Raw genomic sequence first — 26,572 nt, forward strand, 5'->3', positions numbered from 1 at the left:
TCTACCCATTACAAAAAGCCCATAGGCATACCCAACCCCCCAGATACATTGCAATACATTGCCATCCGCATTAGATATAAAGGAAGCTGTAAGAATCAGTCTAACAGGGAGAATCTGAAGATGGAGTCAAGAATGTCCACCAAAAATCAGTGCCACCACCCCAAAATCCAACTTGTCTAAACACCACAAGAATCCAAAGCTCTGAAGAAAACAAAACTCAAAGCCATGAGAGAACCAAGAAAAAGAGATCCTGCCATCACAAATATGGCGAGCAAACATAGACAGATCCAAATAAGAAGCAGGGAAGGATATTGAAGACCCTCAGGAAGAAGGATGAGACCGAACCAAAGAATAATCCAAAGCAATAACCAAAGGAGTAATATCAAAATAAGAAACCCTCTGCAATACCACCTTAATTGCTCTTTCCAATTCCTTAGAAAAAGCCACCATCCACTGAATTTGGCAAGAATTCTCCATGGAAAACAGAACATGATGTTAGAGTGAAAAGCAAGATAAAGATTGAATGAAAGCCATAAGTGCCCACCAACAACAATATAACAGAGAACGGGATCGCCATGTCATAATTATCCCATCATGAGAGAAACCTGCTAATATGAAGTTGATCCCGCAATGATAAAGCCAACGTATACCATAATATCCCCAATCATTAGAACAACTCCCTGAATCACCGATAAATCATGATGCCAAGTGAAACGAAGAGAGAAACAAGTGCTTAAGGTACGAAAGCCTGATGAAAAGGCATCAAACAACCAGTCGCAACAAAAAATGATTACCAAAAACAGAGGATCAAACAGATATTATACAAGTACCCCTGCCGTATAGATACTGAATAATATGTAATGATTGCCATAAGCCAAAGAGATCCCAAACTTACAAAAGGAATTCAAAAAAGCCAACCAAGATAACCAAAAGCCAACCACTCAACTGAGAAAGAATAATTCCACCATCCAAACCAAAGATACCCCTCCTACCCCTAGACTTTGTGCGAAGAAACTACCAAATATGACTACAACAATAATGTTGCCATAAGGCAGGACAACATCCCCCCTATAGCCATATAGGGAAGTAATCACCACATAAAGCAACGAGACATGAGAAGGTACAAATACAGTAGGCATCTCAGACCAATAGAGGAAAATCCAACAAATTTCCTACTCCATGAATAAATCTAACATAAGATATCAATAGCACAAAATTGTCATGAAGGCCAACACCTTTACTACATATACTAACGAAGCATAGATAGTGAAGTAGGTTTTCAAGAAGGAGAACCACCTATTAAAAAAGCATCTTCATGCAAGATGCAGGAATGTCCGAGGGAGAGACCTCCAGGAAATCAACACCCTCAACAACAACCTTATTTGCTAAAAAATCCGCAATGACGTTGATCTCCCTAAAACAATGCGAAATAGAAAAAGTGGAAAAGCATTTTAACTGCTGAAGAATGTGATCTAAGAAATATTGAAGATGCCAAGATAGACATTTCTTAGCTACAACCGCTTGAAACACCACCATGGAATCGCCTTCAATAACAATGTCTTTAATGTTTAATGAAAGAGCGAGATCAAGCCCAAAGGATAAAGCCTGAAACTCAGCCATGTTATTGGTACCATGCCCAATTTGTTTACCCACAACTTTGATGACTTTTGAAGAATGATAAAAAATAACTACTCCAATACCAGACTTTCTCGGATTCCCCTTGGAAGCCCCATCAAACTGAAGTTTGAATGAAGGGAATGCGGGAGGAGTCCATCTGGCCAATTTTCGTTTAACCAAAGAAGATAAACCTCCTGATACAGCCCCATGGGAAGGCATCAAATGAAGTGCAGACCATTTCGAAGTAACCTGATTATCCCAATGAGAGAAAGAACTAAGATGATCTAAGTTTTTATGAATGAAAGAAAGTACCACCTCACTGATGGAGGTTTGAATTTTACCAATTACTTCAGACAAATTGGTGTTTTTATGATTAAAAATTCTAGAATTTCTTTCAAGCCAAAGATTCCAAATCACCAGTGATGGGGCCACAACCCAAAGGGATGAATAAAACGATGAGGAAAACAACAAGGGCCAGGCCATGAAATGCGAAAGTAGATTGGGACCTATCGCAGAAGACCAACCGAGCATGCCAAATAACCAATACCAACACTTTGAAGCAAATGGACAAAACAAGAAAAGATGATCCATGGATTCCATACAATGACCACAAAAAACACAAGAAAATATAGCTGTAATCCCAAGCCTGTCCAAATGCATCCCAGTGAGAACCTTATCTTGGACTGCCAGCCAAGCAAACACCCCTGCTTTAGGAAGACAAGATGGATGCCAAAAAAGATTAGTAGGCCAGCAAGGGGATGGTGAAGTCTGAACTAAAGAATTATAACCATCTTTAACTGAATAAGAGCCAGCAACACTCTTAATCCAAACCAAAGAGTCCTCTTTATTTTGGAAAACAAGGGGTCTTTTGAGAAGTTCTTCCACAAAAGCCAGAATAAGATTACTATCAACCGACAAGGGAGGGATAATCTTCCATTTCGCAATCACACAAGGACCAGTGGAGACATTGTCAAAATAATCTGCAACAAATGGCCCCCAAAACTCTGATAGAATACCAGACAAAGGGGACCGGTCTCGGATAGCTGAAAGGGCAGAGTGCCCATTCCAGACTTCATCCCAAAACCGGACTTTCTTCCCATTATTGACAACCCAGGATAGATGTGGTAAAATAACCATCCTACATGAAACCAAAAAATTCCAGAAAGCCGAACCTTTTGGAAAAATTAATATAACTCTTAGTCTTTCTTAATTAATAGTAATATCAATAATTTATTTAAATAACCTTATTATTAATAATACATTTACTAACAAAACAACTATGAATTATATGCATAAAAATAATTAAATATATTAAATAAATTATTTAAACGATTAAATATTAATATTAAAAAATAAATAGACATTTAATTTCAAAGGTCAAATTCTTGTTAATATTAACATTAGCCTTTCATACCTCTCTTTTGCGATGTCATATTTAAAAATTTTCTCTATTTTGGTTGAGTGGATTGTGCAGCCGTAGCTCCATTTAATTCTGTCAATTCGACCTCCCCAACATTGCAATATATTGATCATTTGTTTGTCTTTTGATGGGTCAACGTGGGAGTAAAGGATTAATGATTTACAAAAGAAAAGCATGGGTTTGATGCCATAGAAGAAGAAAAAATGTCATAATTTTGACGGTTTGACACGAGTACTCTTCAATTCGCCTTGGATTCACCTTGGTTGCCTCAGGACAGATCTGCAGGCTATGGGCGGGACCCCACTCGAATCCACAGGGGATCGTATTTGGAACTCAAACCCAAGCCAGACTAGACTGAGACCTAGGGGCTACATGTAGCAAACTAGTAACGTAGTTGGGTGAAGGTATTGGGTTTAGGTCTAGATTTGGTTTGCCGATGGGGCCACCACTTTTCACCTACAAATTTGTCTTTGGCAAAATTAGGGTAAATTTGGTGGGTACATACATCCAACTAATGAATTTTGCCATTTGTAAATTTAATTATTTTTTTTGTACCCACAAGTTGTGGGTAGTACCTTGCCTAAACCCACAAGGGATCATATTTGGACCCTGTTGTGAGGTATTCACACATCGCCCTGTTACAAATGGGGACCCCCACTTTTTGCTTTCTAGGGTTAGCTCTTTTAGTTATTTTGTTGGTCGTTTTAGTGTCTTAGCCTTTGCATTGAAGGAATTGAGTTTCTCAAAGGTCATCAAGCTAGGTGGATCTCCTCAAGGTGTGAAAGAGGTCAGGTTAGCTGAGTGATTAGGGGTTATTTAGATCATTCCTAGGGTTTTTGTGTACTATTCGGTCACGCTTCAAGTTGCTAAATCAAACCTTGGTTGAATGCATAGTGTCATCCTAGGTCCCGTCCCTTACATCAAGGTCAGAGAGAACTTGCCTTAGAAGTCTGGAATGTCATCTTGATCCTGAAGTGTCCTGAAATTTGACTAAGTCTGGAAATTTGTAGGATCCTCCAAAAATTAGATTTTGCATTATAACTCCTGGAGGTCCGAAACCACTCTCAAACATCCTGACAATATATTTGGAATATAACTTAAAGTATAAGTCACTTATACTCAAATTTTATATTCTATATATGAATCCTGACAGTGGGACTAACTTGTCAAACAACTTCACGTTGAAGGAGAGGTGAGCGAACTTCATGTTGGAGGAGACGTGAGGTGAGTGAACTTCATGTTGGAGGAGAGGTGAGTGAACTTCATGTTGGAGATGATAGGAGCGAACTTCATGTTTCACCGCTTTAGAGAGAAGTTTCTTCTTCACGAGTTTGCATTTTGAAGTAAAATTGACAACTTCATGCTTGAGCACTTTGGAGCGGAATTCATGATCTAGAAAAATGAAGCGATCTTGAGAGTGAAGTTGGATATAAATAGGTGAAATAAATCAACTTCGGTACTTAAAAGGAGATGAGCGAAGGTTTTTTTTACTTCATGCATTGAAGAAAGTGAGCGAAATTCCCAACTTCATGAATTGAAGGAGGTGAGCGAAATGCTACTTCATGAGTTGAAGGAGGTGAGCGAAGTAGATAACTTCATGCATTGGGGAAAGAGAGCGAATTTCATGTTTACACCAAGGAGAGCGAATTTCATAAGCATGAGCGAAATTGAATAAGAGAAGGATAATCACCTAAAGAGGACTCAATGCCAAATGAACTTCATGATCTCATCAAGAGGAGCGAAGTAGAGTGATTTTACAACTTCAACTTCAAGGAGATAGGAGCGAACTTCGGGTTCAAGCAACTAGGAGCGAAATTCATACTTCATGTATCAAAAGAGATGAGTGATGTTGATAACTTTAGCAGCTGCAAGCTTCAAGCAAAATCCTCCACTTCACGAATTGCTAAGGAGGAGCGAAATTGTTACTTCATGAGTTTAGGTTTTGAAGTGAACTTCATGAGTTGAGGTTTTAGAGCGAAGTTTACTACTTCATGTGTTTGGGATAAGGAGCGAAGTTCATGATCTTGCTAAGTGGAGCAATTTTTAAGAATGAAGTTGGATATAAATAAGAGAAATAATTAAGAGAAGCAACTTCATGTTTCACTAATTTAGAGCGAAGTTTTCACTTCATGGATCACCGATTTGGAGCAAAGTTGTTACTTCATGAACTACCGATTTGGAGCGATCTTACAACTTCATGAATTAAAGTGAAGAAGCGAACTTCATCCTAGAAGGTTTTTGAGTGAAATGTTACTTCATGAATTGAAGAAGTGAAGCGAAGTTATAATTCATACATTGAGAAATAAGAGTGAATGTCAACTTCATGAGCGAATTTTAACTTCATGTTTGAGACAAGTGAGCTTCATATAGGGGGGTTTCAATGGAAAATTCCAACTTTACAAACCAAGGGATACAAATGAATTTCAAGAATTAAGACATGAGCAAACTTCACAATTTGAAGGGTATGAGCGAAGTTCAAGGAAATGAAGAAGATGAAGGCGAGGAGAAACTTAATGAACACCAAGGATGGAATACACTTAACGAGCTCCTCTCTAAGAGCGAAAATCAACTTCAAGTGCTCCTTCATGAAGGCAAATTCCTCTAGATCTTATTATCAAACCTCCGAAACACATAAAATCAAGAGATATACCAAGCTAAGAAGAACTATCAAAGTTATATATTATGTATTTGATATCATGTTTGTTTTGTTTTGCAGATGGGAGAGGATGGTGATTGCAAAGCAAAAAGGAGGAAAATTGTGAGATCTACACCACCATGCAAGAAGAGAAACTTTGTGCCCAAGAGGAATTTCAATCTTCACTGAACCATGGAGACATGAAGAGATCAAAGGAGTGCGAAAGATTCAGCTACATCAATAATTCCCATCACAACTACTTTGAGCGAGCTAGATAATGTTGAGTATCAAGAGATATCTCTCAACATCCCTTCATCATGATGAATCAACTCAAGTCTATAAAGTGCAAGAGTGAAGTGGCATCCCAGATGGCATTCCAGTCACCATTCCTCCAATCAATGAAGTCCACATCAACGCATCCAAGTTCAATGAATCAAGCTCACCAGTTACGACACAAACTCCGAGGCACCTACCCCTGATATCTATTGGTCCACACTTTCTGAATGTAATTTTCTTATTGGCTAAGGAAAAGTTTGTTGTAACAAACCCTAATTAGGATTTTTATTTTAAAATCTTGGCCGTTGATGGAAATCCAATCCTGGCCATTCATTGTAAATGAGCTCTCTATATAAAGCTCAGGCTCTTCATTTGTAAAGGCTAATAGTTGATAGCTAATAGTGAGAGAATAAATAGAGAATAGCTAATAATTAGAATAGCAATTAGAATAGAAGTAGATTAGGAGAAGGAATAATTGTTGGTATGACTTGTAAATGAGATACTCTTTTCATTGAAGTTATGGTGAAATTTGTTATTTCAACAAGCCTCATGGTTCTACTTCTCAATTTATTTTCATGTTGATTAGATTGAATGGAAGAAGTTGTTGAATGTATTCATGTGGAATCCGCTTAATCCATACCACTAGCCTCTTGCTGCTTGTAAGTGCGCCTTGTGTGGTCAACTAGAATGATATGAGCTTAACTCCGAATCGTCCTACACTCATTGCTTATGCATTAACATGAATGGTGATCAATGTTTGTGTAATGTCCCTAATTTTAGCCTTTTGGCTAAGTGGAGAAATAATGAGAAATTAATTAAATTAATTTCTTATAAAGTCATTAAATAAATTAAAAATTAAAAAGTGACTTTATATTTAATTAATTTAATTAAATAGTGACTAAAGTATAAAATTAAATAATTAAAGTCAATAAATAATAAAGTGTACCTCCCCTCTTCTAGAAGAATCTCATGATGGGTTATGGAAAAAGATAAATAGAGGAGGGCAAGAGATGGAAAGGGACGAAGATTGGAGATTGATTTGATGAAGTGATTGATGCGTTGCATTGGTGGAATCTCTGAGGACGCAAACCTTCAGCAGATTGGATAGAAGGGCTGGACGAAACCCTAGTTTCTTCTTTTGGGAGTAGGTTCATGATGGGATCTACATTGGTGCCTAATTTGTTAAGTCTTCTTTGAAGACAAATTTGCATAAGAGTGGGAGACATTTTCAGTCTTCCAATTTGAGCCTATTAAGGAAGTTGATTGCAGCCATGGTGATTATCTTGAAGATTTTTCAGAGATGGCGAATAGGTTATCATAGCTAATCAAATCATTTAAGGAAGAGAGGCCGATTTGGTTAAGAAGGCTATTGGAGGGATATAGCTGGCAGATCCATCATTGCTAAGTCTGAAAACTACTGTGCTGCTGTACCCTTATCCATCGATTTTGCTCATTGCCATCTAAGGAGACTTCGAACTTCACATATGTTAGAGGCAAATTGAAGAGCAGGGTTGGGCTATCTTTTTAGGTGCAATTTGGAGGTATTTCGGCCACCACTCAGATTCAAATCAGTGGTTATCATAATTTGCATCAGACCACCTGGAACTCACATTTTCACTCACTACTGCTGATTGGAGGTTGATCAATTTGTGGGTAATAGCTGAATTAAATCGCCTTGTTTAGGCGATCATTTTGAGGATACTTATGATGCCTTAGAAGCTGATATTATTTATGCCTTCAACCTACAACTTTCTGAGGTTAGGCGGCACACTCCAGTAGGGGCGATTTTATGTTTAGAGACCACTAAAAATCACCAAATAAATCAAGCATCATCACTCAGCCATCTCCTTCAGTTCGGCAGCTTCCAATCAGGTTTTTGGCATTTATTTGTCTTGCTTTTTGGTTCATTTCTGAGGTTAATGTTTTCAGACTTAGGGCAGTAATTAGATAGTCGTGTGATCATTGTAGAAGAAGGTTATCTTATCACAATAAGGTCTGAAATAAAGTCTGAAACCAATTGTAACAGACCTGGTTATTGAATTGTAAGTCTGAGGTATGTATGGCACATGTTTGACGAAATGTCAATGATGTAGTGAAGTCTGATTTTGGACATTATTGTGACAGTCCATGTAATTTTACATTAGCTGCCTATAACATGTATTTATGACTGTCAATGAGGCATTTGTTTAATCTTCATATGAAATAAGAGGAATTTGAGGTTGCATCATCATACGCCCATTTTTTGAGGACTCATGCCAATTGTTTGACATAATGTCAGCAAGCTAAACATTCTGATTTTGAGTCTAATTTGGTGTTAGATCATCATAATTTGATTGTATATGCATTCTTAGCTATCATTCTTTCACTTGCAGTCAATTGTAGTTGTACATTTATGAGAAATATGTGATTCACCTCTATACCAAACTGAAAACTTCTGAGACAACAGTCCGCATAACACGCAACAGTAGCGAACAGCATAATACACAGATTTAGCAGTAAATATCCCTTGTTTTCAGTCACCATTTGGATAGGGGATATATCACAGTTTGATGGTATTGATTCGAACATCTCAGAAACGTCCTTAGAAGATTGCATTGAGCTTGTGTCAAACTGTTCATTTTGATGGTGAGACCTCGCTCAGTAGGATTCCATCTAATCATTCACTCATCTTCCTACATTCTTAGGATTAGAATAGATTCTCTCAATCCTTCGTCTTTTGCTATTTTTTCAATTCAAGTTAGTCTAGGACAAAGAGCATCACCCAATTGAAATATTAGATGATCAAGTTCCAGCAAATCAAGCATTCAGGCATTCGGATGTAAGTCCCCTTGTGATTCCAGTGTAATCACATCAACCAATGAGCTTATCCACACATAGTGACCCTACATTCATGAACCTTGGAGTCGTCTCGAATGATCCTCAAGCTAATCTTCAGCATCCGAGAGATTTTGTTCAAGGGAGGATAAGATACTTATGGTATTTTATTCTGTGTTCGCATGTGCGTAAAAAACACATCATGTCATCAACATACGCCAAACCTGAGCTAGATTGAACTGGGACCTAGGGGCTACAGGCAGCGAACTAGTAACATAGCTGGGTGGAGGTCTTGGGTTCAAGTTCGGATTTGGTTTGCCTATGGGGCCACCCGAGGGCTCGCATTTCACTTGCGGGTTTGTCTCAGGCAAACGTGAGGTGAATTTGGTGGGTACATGCATCCAAGCAAAGAATTTTTGCAATTCCAATTTTAATTTTTCCTTTCTTTGTATACACCAAAATGTGAAATTGGTTGGATTGCTATTCCTATTCATTTGCAAGAGTTCATTTGTTGCCAAGGAGATTGTGGGTGAATATTTTTTCAAAAGAGGTAGGTTTTTTTCTAGTTTCCTATTTTTTTGGTACAAATGAACTCTCTTGTTTTATTTTGAAGTTTTGTTTTTGTTTTTGTTTTGTTTGAGTGAGATATATGATGGCATTGACTCAATGATTGAGAAGATGAAATCCAACATAAATGTGAAAAAGTAATATCTTGACGAAGCTTTCTTAAAACAACTACACGAAATCATTGAAGAGCTATGAAACAAAATGACCACTCCCCTATATCTTCTTGCCTTTGCATTGAGTCCCAAATATTATAGTGCTGAGCTCCTTTCTATGTCAATAAGAGTTGCCTCATATAGAGATGTTGAAGTTAGTCAAGGGTTCAAAGCAACATGTCGTAGACTCTTCATTGATTGTGACATGCAGGATGCAGTGAGGCTCGAGTTCATGGAGTCTACAAGCTTTAATGACTTTAGTGTTGATGCATTTGGAACAAATATAAGGTTGATTCTTATAATTGGTGGTACTTCCATGGCCAATCAATCACACACCTACAACCTCTTGCGATCAAAATTTTATTGCAAGTTTCATAAAAAAATTCTTTTATTGTTTAAGTTCTATTTATATTTTAATATTATAATAATAATTTTTAAATTTTGTAACTCTCTAATTTTGTTATAATAGGTTGCTATTTCATCTGCATTTGAGAGGAATTGGAGCACATACTCCATGCACTTAGTAAAGTGCAATCAACCACACTTAGAAGAGGCAGATGACTTGGTGTATGTGCATTCAAAGTTGTGGCTCCTTACACACAAAGTGGCTAAAAGGAAGGGGATACAAGGAAGTGCGATATTGAGCCAAAGCATATTGACTTGGATGGCTCCACTTCCCACTTTGCTTCTCTTGATGTTGACAATGAGCCAACTAGTGAGGATGAGAGTGCTAGTGCCAATGCTAGTGGCACTTTTTGTCATTCTAATTTATGAATACATTCATCATCCAATATGGATGGTGATGATGATAATTTGGAAGACCCATATGATGATTGTTTATCAATGATAGCTGATTGTTGACACTAACATTATTATTTTATAATTTTAATATAATCATGACATTCGAGTTTGATTGACATTGTAATATTTTTCATTTTTATGGTGGTTTTGTTTATTATATAATATAAGATGCTATGTGTGGCATATTTGAATTTTGAAATTAATTAATTGCTGCATATGCATGTGTGTGTATAATACATATATCTGATTTTTATATGTCTTTGTGTGTATGAACCCAAAAGGAACCCAACCCCAAATTTTTTTCGACCAAATCCACGAACTAAACCCTCAAACCCAAAGCCGAGCCTGAACTAGTCCTGGGACTAGTAACTTAGCTTTTTAACTACTTCTATCATATCGAGATTTGGTTTAATGTAAAGTATTTTAGGAAGAGATGAAGCCTTGCCATTTTCTCCTCATCTAGTTTCTTCACTACCAATGTTGTAGTTCCCTCATCCGTTATCTCCATTGTTAATTTTAAAGGCTGCAATCTCTGGCACCACCTTTGTTTCAAGGACCTTAAGGGCTGCCCTCCAAAAATTCCTTCTCTCTTGTTTCTATTTTCATTATTGGTATCCACTTCATTCTCGCTATCTTTGTTATCACTATTCTGTTTGACATTTTTTGCAGCCTCCATGATTTTTGTGCTTTGCTAAGCATGACAACTAGAGGTACTTACCATAACTTAACTCACCTACAACCTTGGAAGGAGTTGGGCAATTAACATAGAAAATGAGGCAGCAAACACCCTAGAAAGATTGTGAAATCACACAAATGAAAGATAAGATTGAAATAAACTTAGTAATTTAACTAACACAACATCAAACATTCACACCAAAAACAAAAAATATTACATATTGGAGAGAGTTTGAGTCAGACAAAGTCTAACCAAGAATGGTGAAGTATACTAATCAAAGTTGATGTTAACAAGGAATGGAGCATCCAAGAATATCATTTGAGGATGACTCTTCATCTTCCTCAGCAGTTCTTAGAGCTCCTCCATTCGCGCTTCACTTCAACTTATTTATATAAGAATTTAGAAAACAACCACAATTTAAATTTTTTTCCTACTTCCCTTACAAATGAAAGTTCGGATTCACCTAGAGAGGGAATCGTTGTGCTTAAAACAGAAATAAATTTAAACTCACAACATGCTGATTTTATCTTGGAAAACCCTTGGTGTAGAGGAAAAATTAGTCTCATTGTAGTTGCAATTTTCTTTACTACCTTCATTAACTTGGAAATAGAGAATTATGACAAGTGGGCAATCTTACCTTCTACTTATTTCTCCCTACTGTGAACAGAACCTGAATTATATAATGATTCACAAAATTCTTCAACTAGTAGACATGCTTTGGTGCTTGCATTACATGGCTATTTATAGATTTTTCCAATGACAGCAGAGTCTTCCTGGGCTCAAGGAGGAATTCTACCACCACCAGAAGTTGTATAGATGCCCATTGATTCAGATTATGGGTTATGGTATGCGTACCAAAGTTTTAAAACTCGGACTCGCCACAGACTCGGCAAACCAAAAATTTGGACTCGGACTCGGACTCGTGAAAGACTCGGCAAAAAAAAAACCCGTAGTTTTGCAAAAAAAACATAAAGAAATTAATGCATTTAGAGAACATAAGAGCCATAATTGAAACATTACACATGTCATATGATCTACAAATAGGCAATATTGGAAATAAATCATCATTCATACTCATAGTTTCAACTCTAAAATGTATAATAGCAGCATAAGTTTATAAATGTTTACAAAATTACATATAATGATATGTCCAACTCCAAATGTGAAAAACAACAATGAACAAACTAAAGAGAAGACTACATCTTCCTCTTTGTATTTCTCCTAATATAGCTCAATTTTTCTGATTTTATCTTCTTTCCTCTCCTCCTTCAAACCCTACAAACCTGTTATAACCAAGCAAAAATGCCAAATGAGGGAAAAAACAAACAAACTTAGTTTTATTGCTCGAATGGCATGTTTTCTGGGCTATGCGAGTCCATATGAAAGACTCGCGAGTTTGAGCAAAAGACTCGCGCGAGTCCGAGCAAAAGACTCGCGAGTCTTTCATATGGACTCGCCAGGACTCACCTCGCGAATCCTTGGCAAGTCGACTCGTGGCTCCCATGGACTTGCGAGTCCGTGGCGAGTCCGCGAGTCTTAAAACTATGATGCGTACTATAGGTGGGCATTTCCAAAAATGCAGCACAGTTTAGGATCCTTCAATAAATAGGGATAATTCCTTGTGTTTTGCAGCTCTGGAGCACCGTCCAACACCTTTCCTTGCATCTGAATTCAGTCTTCTGTTCAAATTTTTCTGTTCTCAAACATTTTCTCAATCCAATTGGATCAGAATAGTTCATAAGTAATGTTTCTAGCTTCTTTATCTCAGTTTACTAAAGTACAGCCAAATGCAGAAAGTAAGAAATATTTAATATATTTATAAACTTGAAATTGTTCTATATTGGTCATTTTAGTGAGAGAACTATTGTTTTAACAAAAAAGTTGCACTTTGTGCTAGCAACTTGAACATCTTTTTTTACTGTATCCAAATCTTTGGAAGCTTGTTATAAACTAAGGAGATGTAGTTATCAGTCAGATGTATTTAATCCTTCAATATATTTTGCTTCAATTTCAATGTTTCCATTTTGTAAATTTATCTAGATCTATAGGTTTTTTATTGTTAACTAGCACACAATTTGTTTTATGGATGTGGTTGAGATGGGTTAACTTTTCATGTGCAAGAGGAGCCCATTAATTTACTAAATGTACTAGCTTGAATTGTGTTTGGACTTTCCATGCTTTTTCATCTCTATGTTTCCATTCAGTAAATATGTATGGATCTGTATGTGCTTTATCATCGACTAGTATCCAAGCTTTTTAATGCTCTCACTTGTATTATATTTTGAAGTTCCATGTGTGTTTTATCTGTAAAATTCTCAATTGAAATGGCCAGTATTTTCAATTAAAACGTACCTAGTTTATCCTGGATTGTAGATCTTTGTTTTTGACTTCCTACTGCAAATGTATTCTTGAAATTTCTCTCTTTTAGACTGGAGCAAAAAAGTTTCATCTTAAGATCAGAATCGTACATGGAATTCTCATAACCCTTTGTCTACAATTCAATTTTTCTGGTGTCTTGTAGATCAAGAAGTCTAAATTATAGAACATATGGACACAAGATTGAAATCATAAATGTAGATTCTATTTTTTCAGCTTCACTTTCCTAAACATTTCCCAGACCAAATGAACAATAGAAATGATTTCAAAGTCATAAACACCATATGCTACAAATTGTTCCCCTAGATTTTTTAATTGAAAATCTATATATAGAGGCCATTTTATTTGGGGAACATTTCAACTAATGTTTGCCATATAAAAAAGGATACATGGACCGACATCTGCATCCTTTCCCTGGGTATAGTGAGTAATCAAATAAAATATTTTCCCAGAAAGTTTTCTTCTTTCTTCTTGATGTTGGTTTGCTTGTTTTGACATGTCGATATACGACAAGATACTTTTGGCTCGGACATAAAAAATTAATTGGTTTTCCATTTTAATAAAAAATACTTAGGCTAAATTTTTCAGCTAAGCATGTCTAAATATTATGAGCACATAAATCAACAATGAGATGATCAGATGGAGCCAATGGAAGTAGATTGAGAAGGGAGTGAGTATGTCTGTACTTTGGAGAGTGAAGCTTTGCACTGAATTATCATCCTTGAGAAATATTCTAAGGCAGTATTCATTGTGGAATGGATGTAGTGGCAGTGATAAACATAATTAAACCTGGATGATCACTGACTGTTGTACCACTTGGCAGGATTTATTGGGCTGAAATGGATGTCATGGTTTTTATTAAGAATGTAATTTTTATGATGGGAAAAGGTGTAATTCTCACTCTTGCGTTTGCCTTTCTTGCTTTCCAATTCATATATTGAATTTTGTTTTCAAGTTTTGAGTGTTTTATCAGTGCATTATGTGATTCATGTGTTATGATCCATTGCACCAAACTTTTTTATGAGGTCTGTTGTGGCAATGAGATGTTTCTGATGAGGTTATGTTTTGGCATTGGTTTCCTGACTATGTATTATGGGGTGCTTATGTCGTGCTTGTGCATGTTAGATCATTTTAGTGTTTTAGAATGATGTGTTATTGTTATTTATGCATATTTTTCTTGGATCATGCTAGTTGTAGATGATTTACAATAGATGTGATGATAGGGTATCATGTTATGATTTATACCACATAGTGTAATGTTCCCACTCTGAAATAGAATTTAATAATAAATAATAATAATAAAATTAAAATACAAAAGAATAAAAATAAAATTTTAAGTAAAATATAAAAGAATATAACTAAATATAATTAAAGTTTAATTAAGTTAATGAATGGTCAAAAGGCATGAAATGATAAGTTGTGACCCCCCCAAATATGAGGTATAATAGGAAGAAGAGAACTCATTCGAAGGGAGGATAATTTGGAAATCAGAAGTGCAAATCTAATTTAAATAAGAAGGGCAAATCTGATTGTGAAAGGTTGTGCCCCTTTCAAAGGGCAGAAATAATGAAGAGATGCACTCTTTCAAAGGGTTCCAAATTGCCAATAGTGAAAGGGTGTGTCTCTTGCCAAAGGGCATACATGATGAAGAGGTGTGACCCCTCCCTCACATTGAGAGATATAAAGGAAAGGAATCAAAAGCATCTAGTGGGATTACCATTGATCAGATCAGATCAGAACTGTTATTAAGTTACAGGCAGTAACACCCTTGTTCTTGGTGGTATGCATGGGGACTGTCATGTCCCAGTCATGATGCCAGTCAACCTTGATCATTTTGGGAATTGTCTTACAACCTAAGACTTCACAATTCCCCTCAGATATCGGCACTAGTTATGACGTCTTCAAATGGGTAGCAAGCTAGGTGGATAGGAGATAATTATACATAATGATCGATGTTTATTAACAGCAATATCATTAATAATGAAATATGATTGAGAGGGTGAAATGGAAGGATTAACTGATTAGTTAAGAGGAGGCACCGATCAGCAAAGGACACTTAATTAAAAACTCAAGACATCCATAAGGAAAGGGTGTGACTCATTGACTCCCAAAAAAGGAGATATAAAGATCAACCCAACAATCAAAAGGGGGATAAGAAAATAATATCAGATCGGCAGAAGGAAAAGACTAGGAAACAACATAAAAGAGACCCCTTTGGATTGGTCTCATACTCACGTATTAATACTGAGAAAAACATCATTCTCTGTATAAGTTCTTGTACCCATACTCTTACAGCATATATATATAAGTATGTATGTATGTGTGTGTGTGTGTGTATATGCATGTACATATATACACAAACAGACACACATACATATATATATATATATACACACATACATATATATACATATATATACACACACATATATATAGATATACACATACATACATATACGTATACATCTATATGTATGTATAGATATACACATACATATATATACATATACATATATATGTATGTATACACATACATATATATATATACATATACATATGTACACACACACACACACACACAACCCCTAAGCATACCACCTCATATGTATGGCTGGGTCCAAATGAGGCCAAAGGGGGGCGAAGGTGCTCTGCCTTTGGGCTTAGGAGGGTTAGAATTAGGGCACCCTAATGGGGTAAATCCATATCCTCTCTACCATGGTGATGGATGGAATCATGTGAGTAGGAGAAGGTGGCTTGATTGAGGGGGAACAGTTGTAAAGACACCCTATCAAGTTACCCATCCTACCTTGCTATGATTGGGGTTCCTTTAGTTAGTTAAGTAACCTTGTAATCAATTAGTAAGTTATGATCTATGATCTTGATCTCTATATTTACAGTTGTTTGTAATTGTAAATTGCCTTATGTTTCATCATGTGAAGACCCCAAGGCTTTCAACTGTAACCTTCTGGAATGTATCACTGAGTTTTTGTATGGTTTTCTGAATTTTTGGTGCTTTTTGATTTTTTTTTGCAAGAATATTAAATGCATAGGAAACAGAGTCAGTGCTGGAAACTAATAAAATCAACTTGATTGCATTTAAGAACATTGATTACAATGCTAATATGCTGGACTAGCCAAATTATATAGTTCTACTAGATTATTGATTGAAAAAAGCAACTACAATGTTGAATTGTAAACCTGGTATAATGTTGCAGCAGACATAATCTTGTTTGATTTTCTCTTTGAAGAGCTTGCATGGACTTCTGAAGGTCTGCGCTAGCTTCCATGACCCTCCAAGGCCACTCTAAATTAAATTCAGATTTTTTTAAAGCCTCCTTCCTCAAAATTGCAGTAACCCTAGGGCGCTCAGCTCAAGGGAAGTTTGCCATGTGCAATCTGCAGCTGTATGGCCTGGGAAAGATGATCAAAACCTTGCAAAGGCTGCTCTTGTTCTGCTCTTTAATCATAACATTAAGCTCCTCCAATTCTGGCTGAAACTTTTATAAATTCTTACAAATTTAGCACAAATAGAATCTCTGTGTGAAGTCCTTTGGAATGCCACTTTCAATGGGTATCTCACCACCTCAATATGGCTGCAGCACTGAAGAATTTATCATTCTCCAATGGTTGGCTGAAGACAGAAACCCTTGGCTTTTTCTCGCAAAGAAAATTCATGAAATAAGATGCACAATAGAATGAAATCAATTTCATTGAGGGAGTATTTATAATTCCCCCTTAGGGCTCGATTTCCCATAAAAGACAGATTAATAACATTTAAAATGTTATTTCATTAAGACTTAGGGAAAACATTTTATATTTCATTAAGTTTGGCATTCATAATTAATTCCTCAAATGGCCCCTTTTTCATGATGTATTGACCCTCAAGTTATAACATTAAGTTATAACTTATATTATCACCTTTTAATAAATAATTATCATCTAGGCAAATTAAACATTAATAACTTCTCGAATATTCATTATTTCCCAATTCCGCCTGAACCAGGGGGTCAACTACTGCATTCACTATTCATCCAACTGCCTTACTAAAAATAGTAAGGGTGCCTCTCCAGGATCCCCTGACTTACTATAAACATTAAGTATGAGAAATTAAGCCCTATAGCCCACACAAATGCCAAGTCTAAAACTACCAAGCTCTGGAGGAGAATAATTACCCATTCCCTGACCAAGTCTCTGCCTCAAAGGACCCTCTATCCAACCTTATCAGCCTACGAGGGTCAAAATAATAGGCTAAACCATCTAGACAAGAACGAGCTAAAAAGGGGATATTACACATCATAATCAATCATTCTTTACTTTATATTAGAATATTAAAATAATGTTAATTTTAGTATTAATGCTCAATAGTGTATATTCTATTTTAGTAAGATCTTCTACGATCTTCTCGGTAGTTTCTTATTAGAAACTTGCTATTCTTGTAAATACTCTTGTATTATTTATGAGCGTCTTGCTCATTCTGTAAATCAATCAATTCTTTGAAATCCATTGCGTGTCTCGCACTGTTTTATGGTATCAGAGCCTGGTTCCTTAAAAACTCGAAATTTTTTCAAAGCAAAAAATTCAGTGTGAATTTTTTTTTGTTCTATTGTTTTGAAAAACAAAATCAAAGGATTTTTTTTTTTGTTCGAATTTTCTTTTGGGAATTTTCTTCCACAAAATCGCGGATTTGTTTCAGCCTGTTCGGATTTTTTTGAAACCGCGGATTTTCGGTTCGCGTGTTTTCCAGGTGCCTGCATTTGCTGTGTAAAAAAAAAAATCGCGATTTTCATCCTTGGCCGCTTGACTTTGTTTCCTGTGCCTGTGCGTGCGGGTTTATTTGTGATCACGTTTTTTCCCGCCTGCAGATTTTTTTCTGCCATTTTTGGACGGAAATCTGCATTTTCGGCTAGGGTTTTGACCCTCCAGATTTAGTCAAATTTTTTTTCTAATTGCAGATTCTTGGTTGGTTTTTCGAGATCTCATCTGGGTCGTCGTTAGAATTTTCTGGGTGCCTTGATTTTTGAGCCAGCAGATCCAGATTTTGACAGCAGATTCCTTTTGGGTTTTTCGCAAGGATTTCTGGGTTGTCTTCAGATTTTTCTGGGTCAGTCGGAAATTTTTTCTTGAAATTCGTGCCAGTCGTACTTCATTTTTTGAAGTCTGTACTTGCATCTGCCTCTATTTCTGCAGTGGGATTCAAAATTTTTGAATTTTGTGCCAGCGCCTCTTCTCAGTTTTTTTCGTTTTCAGTGCATTGGGAAATGTGCAAATGGCTTCTCTAACCAACCTGATGTTAGAAGGCAGTCAACGCTTTAATGGCAACAATTACATCTAGAAACAGCGTATGTTGACCATTTTTGAATATAGGCGTATTGACCAACTTGTTTTGGGCAAAGAGCTCAGTCCTGGTACACCTGGTGCAGATCAAGATAAGTTTGATGAACGCAATCGGGAGGCAGTTATGCTTCTCAAACTCTCCGTGACTGATGATCAGTTACCACAGATTCCTTCCGGCAAGATAGCTTTCGACATCTGGAAGCATCTGAAGGAATTGCATGAAACATCCGACAAGAGCCGAGCATTCTTTCTGAAGAATTAGCTGTTTTCCATTATGATGGACGAACGCATGTCCTTACAGGAACACCTCACGAGGATTAAGGACATTCGAGATCAGCTCGAAGCTATTGGTCGGACTATGGAGGAAGAAGACATGGTAGTAATCACTCTGAAAAGTCTTCCAAAATCGTATGAACACTTCATTGAGACCCTCAATATTACTTCAACTAATGTTGACCTGAAGTTTTCAGAATTGTGCACCAAACTTCTGTAGCAGGATCGCTGGAAACAACAGTTTGGTAGTAGCAGTTTGGTAGTAGTACTACGTCAACCTCCTCGAAAAATGCTTTTACAGCCAAATCCTTTCACAAGGATACCGGCAAATTTCAGTCCTCTCAGCCTTTTCAGCAGAAAGGCTCTTCTCAGACACAAGATGCTGCTAAGAAGAAGAATGTGCAGTGCAATTACTGTCACAAGTACTGCCACATGAAGAAAGATTGCCGTCAGAGGCTTGCTTCTGAACAAAATAAGCAGGGAGGGTCACACCAGAAGGCGCATGTTGCTGAACATTCCGAGCAGAAGGAGTCTGCCTTTTATGCCTTTATGGCTAAGAGGTCTTCAGATCATGCCAGGTCTTCTGCTTGGTACATCGACTCTGGTGCGTCACGTCACTTTTCTCATCGGCGTGATTGGTTTATAGACTTCTCATCTTTTAGTGATTCCGTTGTATTCGGCGGAGGTGAGGAGTATACAGTTGTTGGTAGAGGCACTGTTCAGATACAGTCTGGTGGCAGGAATCTCATCTTCCTGATTGGCCAGGAAAGGAGTATACAGTCTGGTGGATGGACCAATCATCCATAGATCACTCCATTTTGACTTCTATCTGATTGGCTAGGAAAGAAGGAAGTCAAAAAGTCTTTCGTTTTTAACCGTAGCCCAATTGATATGGTCAAGGAACCAGTTCCAACAAAATTTTGCCACTGGACAACTGAATAGTAGATGGTTGGCAGTTTCTTCATCTGCACAGCACATAACACAGCAATTGGGACCCAAGATGCCAATAATTTTAAGTCTATCACCAGTGAGGATTCTACCATGTAAAGCAATCCACAAAAAAACCCTTGCTTTTGGAAGTATTTTACGATTCCAACATAATTTATGCGGCCAGGTATCATAGGAGCCCCTTTGTCTTTGAACTTCATACCCAAGTTTGGAGCTGTACACCCCAGATTTCGATGCACACCAAACGATGTTGTCATCTTCACAAGAGGCCGGTATTTTCCTGTCTTTTATTGCTTTCCAAAGTTTTTCACATAATGAAGGATTGCCAATATTGATTTTCTTCCATATTCTCAGACCATTCATGTCCACGTGGTTTTCCATGTAATTGCATACATGTTGCCCTATGCAATTTTCAACCATATCTATCCACCCCTTATCTTCAAATGATTCAAAGAGAGATGGAAACCGGTCCCATGAGTCTCTCCAAAACAACGCTATTCTACCATTGCCAATCTGCCATGAAATATGCTCTGTGATGATGTGTCTGCAATCCCATAAGAAATTCCACGTAGCCGAGCCCCTTTCAGTATTGGCCATTGTGAGAATTTGATTAGGGTCCTCCGAGTCTAGATATTTCTTTTGGAACAACCTGCACCACATTTTTTGAGGTTCTTTGCACATCTTCCAGGAGAGCTTAGCACCAAGGGCAGAGTTTTGTAATTGCCTTGAATTGCTCATGAACTTTGATTCCTTTCCAAATGCCTTCATTATGCCTCTTTCTTATTAGCCTCCCTAAGACTTCTGCCATGAGAACAAATAGTGAAGGAGATAATGGATCCCCTTGTCGCAGACCATTTGTGGCTCCAAAAAACCCACTCAAATTACCATTGACAAGAATTGAAAATTTAACTATGCTAATGCAGAATTTTATGCATTCAATCGATTTCATTGGGAAACCAAATCTGGCAAGGACATGCAAAAGAAAATTCCAAATCACCTTATCATAGGCTTTGGCAACATCAAGTTTAATAATCATACCAATTAGTTTTTCTTTATGGAGTGAGTGTATGACTTCCGATACCAGGATGATGCTATCCGCAATTTCCTTACCCGGAGTAAATCCATTCTGATTTTCAGATACTAGCTTTGGTAGTAACAACTTCAATCTTTCAGCCATTGCCTTGGATATTATTTTGTAGATGGTGTTGCATAATGATATTGGGCGATAATCAGACATGGAGTCACAATCCTGTTTCTTAGGAATAAGGCTGATAATGGTGTGGTTGATCTCTTTCACAAACCTATGCTTTTTCCGGAATTCTTCAACCACATTCCAAATATCCTTGCCCATGAAATCCCAACATTTTTGAAAAATGCTCTTCTGTAATGCCATCAAGTCTAGGCGCCTTATGGGGATGAAGTGAGAATGTGGCCTTTTTAATTTCCTCCAACGAATAAGGAGCAAGTAGCATATCGCAATCAGAGCAGGTAATCAGGGGGTTAATGACTTCCTCAACAATTGGTATTGCGCCCGAATTTTCTTCCTCAGTGTTGCCCAATATTTCCTCAAAGTAATTGAGAGCAACTCGCTCCATATCTGTAGCCGAAGTTTTCAAAATCCCATTCTCATCCTTAATTGAGCATATCTTATTATTGATCCTTCTAGCTTTAGAGGAAGTATGAAAAAAATTGGTATTGAGATCCCCCTCGGCTATCCAAAGTTCCCTAGATTTATCTTTCCAATATAGTTCCTCCCTCTTCAAAATTTCCAAATACTAGGCTTTAAGTGTTTTCTCTAATTCGAACTCCACATTGGTCATGCCAAATCACATTACCCAATTGCCCACCTCATCTAGTTTTTCCTCGATTCTACATTTCTCAGCAAAAACATTTTTGAATGAGATCTTGTTCCAATCCTTAATTTTGTTTTTCAGGAACTGAATTCTTTTGAGAAATTTAAAGCTAGGGGAGCTAGAGTATATGTTGCCTTCCTTCCACCAGTTTTTCAGATTGTCAAGGAATTTCTCATCCCTCCACCACATGCTTAAGAATTTGAAGTAGTTCTTATGACTACGAATATCCTGAGCAGTGGATAAAGAAAGTGGTAGATGATCCTAACCAATTTGAGGCACAATTTCAGTTTCTAGAGAGTAGTTGCCATTTATCCACCATTCCCCCACTAGGAAACGGTCCAGTCTTTCTGATATATTGGCAAAGTTTAGTTTTCTATTAGTCCAAGTGAATCTTCCATTCTTCGATATGATATCGACCAATCTGCAATTAGATACAAACTCTCTAAAATCATCCATCAGCTTTGAAGGTTTCCGGAGACCACCCACCTTCTCATCAATGTCCAAAAGAGCATTGAAGTCACCAGCAACAATGACCTTACCACTATCCAACTGACTAGCTTGATTGGAGACCTCATTCCAAACTCTTAGTTTTTCCTCAGTCTTAAGGGGTCCATAGATGTTAAATAACGGATAGGAGATATTGGATTGCTTGTAGACAATGATACACGCCATCTAGTGATCAAATGAGGCAATGCGATGCACATCAATTTTGGAGGGGTTCTACATGATTCCCAAGCCCCCAGCCAAGCCTCTGTCGTCTTGAAAAATTCCTTCCCACTTATAACAATATTTGATGAACTCCACCGCCTTTTCCTTACTTAGCTTGGTTTCCTGTAGAATATAAACTTCTGGATCAAGCTTGGCCAAAGTTCTTTTGACCAGGCGTTTTTTGTCAGGGGCCTTGACATTCCATGAAGTGAGCCTCATCTTCCCCCAAGGGAGGGCTTACCTCCCTTGACAAGATTCAAGAACTTCAACATACTTATAATGCCCTTCTCATTTGCCCTCTGCTCCCTAACCGTCTTGTGACTTTTCCTACCTCTTGTGCCTCTTGCTCTTCTGTTGACGTGTATTTTGTACACAACCAAACACAGAATAAAATACCCGAATGGTACCTTATCCTCTCTTGATTAAAGCCTCTGAATGCTGAAGATATCGCGAAAAGGATCAATCAGGGTGACTTCAAGGTTCTTCGTTGTAGGATCTCTACGTGCAGATAAGCACCAGTGGTCGTTGTTAATGCTGTTTCTTCAAGGGGTCTTACGCACTTTCTGAGAAACCTGGTCTGTGTTACTCTCGTTTGACTGCAGGAATAGGATTTTTCTAATACTAACAGACTCTCCAAAAAAGATCAAAAGATAAGGGTTTCAGGAGATGAATACTAATCTGATCTTAAGAATGACTCGATGTAGGCTAGACTTGGTAAGATTCTACCAATTTCAGTATTGCCAAGGAATTACAACTCTATTGGAATTGATGCGATCTTCTAAGGTGATTAGTGATTTTCAAATCATTAAGGATTATAGACACTATCATAAAGATACATATCAATATTTCGATAATGATTGAATGTTTAAGCAATCTCAATATCTCCAGTTGACCACACAAGGCGTCCTTACAATCAGTAAGAAGCTAGTGGTTTGGAATGTGAATCTCACCAAAGATCAAGCACAACACTTAGCCCTTCAAACTTAAATACTACTTCGACTGAGAATGATTCAAGAAGATAAACAATCATGAAGATGGCCACAAGTATTGCAATAAAACACCATAACTTCAATATTTTATTGATCTCAAAGCCAAATAGACAACAGTTGTTCAAAATTCTTTCTTCACTACTCAATCTTGCTACACAATAACTTTCTTCTCTCTAAGCTCTAACTATTATCTATCATCTAATATCAAAATGAAAATGAGTGAGGGTATATATATAGCATCCTTAAATACAATGAATGGCCCAGATCGAAAGAAGATCAATGGCTGAGATTCTGACACCTAAACCCTAATTAGGGTTTGTTACAAAAAAATCCCCATTTAAATAAACATTATTAAATGCATAGCCAATATTTAATTGGCACAAATGTCGAGGAAACATAGACCAATAGGAATTAAGCTGCCACATCATCCTATAACAACTTCTCTTCTAGAACCTTGTTCCCTTTCCTATGCTCTTTCTTAGCATATCCAACGAATCTGGACACAATTCCTTCAATCTCAGCAATGGGAATCTCAGGAAGATTCTTCATCCGTTCTTCCAAGTGAATGACTTGATCAAAGGTAGTGAGAAGAGCTGTTTCCCATCCAAGTTCAAGTTCTTTGATCTTCTCAATCAGGAGCATGGTAGTGAACATCAGATCTCGTTGCTCATCTGTGATGACATTCTCCTCTTTGCAAAAGATGACCTTGACTCTCTCCTCCAACTCTTGGATGTCCACATCTGTCTCAATCTCGATCCGCCTGCCAAGAATGGTACACAACACCTCGAACACCTTATCTTGAATTGGATGGATGATACCTTCAACTTGACTGCACTTAGTGCTGATGTCTTCAAAGAGGACCTCTTTCATCTAGAGCAGAGCTGACCACTGTAGGAGGTTATGAGTTCCTCCATCCATTATCTTTTCTTGTGCCAAGATTCGTCTTGGTGTTTGTCTTATTACTTGCAGGACAGGAATGATAACATCTCTAGTGTGAGTGAAAGCAGCTATAGTTATCATTAGATTATGGACAATCTCAAGGACCTGGATAGCTCGGTGAATTGTCTTCATCATCCTTGTTGCAAATTCAACGGCTACTGTGTGGGATTTATCAATCCAAGAGCTCATAAGCTGAACCAGGCTCTTGACCCTTTCTGCTTCGCCAACTAATTCAAGAGGAAGTGCTTGTAAAGGAGATACTGCTGGATCCTGACATCTCAAGGGCTGATTGAGATGACTAAAATAGCCTCTCCAAGCACCGACTTCCCTCTCAAGCTTCCTATTCTTTTCCATTTCTTCCTTAAGTTTGTCTTTAAGTGCTTCAAATGAATCGGTTGCCTCTTCCATCGCTTGTTCGGTGGTAAGTGGACCAAGCTCAAATGTTTCTAAGTCATACTCATCTGCAAGAATCTCACCTTCATACTTGTCTACTACTGGTGTAGCTATTTGCAATTTCCTGGATCCTGTCTCATCCCTTATCACCTTGGACATCTTTGTGGCCTTCTTCCTTTCCATTACTTCTTGAGAATTTCCTATAAGGCTTTCTAAATCAAATACATCCTCTTCCTCTTCAACCACAATCACCCTTGTCAGTCTCTCTTTTAACCAATCCGGGATGGCAGACCTTGTTTCTCTTGTATTTCTTTAGGCAGTGGTTCATCTTCTCGGAGAGGAGATGTCACTTCATCATCATTCTTCTCTTCATGTAGCTCATTAGCATCAACTTGGGGAGATTGACTTGATGAATGTTGAGGCGTCTGTCCCTTCTCTGGCTTGTCATTTTGTACCATAGATTCCATAGACTCATCAACTTCAGGTACCATCTTCTCTTGACCTTCCCCTTGGCTTGCCTTCTTTTCATGTCGAGAAGATGTGCTTGATGGGTGATCACGATTGGCCTCTTGCTTCTTCTTAGAAGATTCCCTTTTCTTAGGTCTTTCTTTCCTCTTTGCACCTCTAGGATGAGAAGTGTTCTCACTCACGCTTGCTTCTCCTTCTTCTGGTCTTGCCTCTAAAGTAAAAGTCATTGATACATTCTGCTCTCTCAACTTCTGATGTTGTACATCCACCCATTTGTGAGTACATGATAAAACAGGAGCCATCAAAGCTCTCAAGTCTAAAACCTCGGGCTCATTCCAATCTATCTTCACTCTTTTATCTTTTTTGTCATAGGACGATTGGAGGTATCTGCCATTATCTTGGGCTTGATCAGCTACTCTATAAACTTTGCATTTCTTGATGAAATCTAAAGGTAGCCTGGAATGCATCTTTCTTTTAACCTCTAAATCACTTGAGAGATTCATCCAAAAGTCCTCCACCTGAAACTCATGTTTGTACTTCCAATTGTCTCCTTCATATAACCGTGAGGGTCAAAATTCTCCCGCGAGGCAAAAGATGTGAATGAATATAAGGCTAATTCCTTCTCTGCATCTTCCAAGGCTTGGGTGTTAGGACATACTTCAAGTGAATTCCCTAGTATGATGGGCACGGGAATTCCATTTCCATGCTTGTGTCTGGATGCCTTTGCATAAGCTGCCAACTGTCTAGTCACCTCAAGTAGCACTATCCTGTCTGTCGGATACCTCGGCAACATGTAGGGAGGTGAAGGACACCCATGAACTCTGATGTATGTAAACTTTTGAAACTGGATGAACCATGCACCATACTTCTTCACAAGTTCTTGTGCATCCGGAGATAGTCGATTATGAATCCCACCTTGCAATATCCTAGTGATGTTCATTGTGAAGGTATCATTGACTAACTTGTAGTCACTTCTAGGCGGATGATGCAGATGAACATAAGAGTCACAAACTCTCACTTCTCCGGGTCCTCTTCCGATCACTCCTCTGTGAGGTAGCCCTGCATACTCGAAACTCCTGATTAAGGCATATATAACGTATGAGCTCATGTGGAATGATTTGGTAGGTCTTAGCCTTCTCAACTGCATATCCAGATTATTGCTAATAATTCTGGCCCAATGAAGCGTTCCTTTTCCTTGGACTATCACTTGAATGAAGAAGAACATCCACTTTTCGAAGTAGAAGGCTTGAGGAGCCCCTGTAACTCGATTGAGCAAAGTTATCAAATCGCTGTACTCCTCCTGGAAGTGGATCCTATGCGGTGTGTTGGGAAT

At 37.7% G+C, this 26,572-nt stretch overlaps 1 protein-coding gene across 1 annotated transcript in view; it reads left to right on the top strand.

Annotated features, from left to right (window-relative positions):
* The window catches only part of LOC131027216 (uncharacterized protein C630.12), a 148,468-nt gene that overhangs the window by 102,317 nt on the left and 19,579 nt on the right, over positions 1-26,572 (top strand). The window lies entirely within an intron of this gene.

The sequence above is a fragment of the Cryptomeria japonica genome, chromosome 2 (assembly GCF_030272615.1).
Source record: "Cryptomeria japonica chromosome 2, Sugi_1.0, whole genome shotgun sequence".
NCBI lineage: Eukaryota > Viridiplantae > Streptophyta > Pinopsida > Cupressales > Cupressaceae > Cryptomeria > Cryptomeria japonica.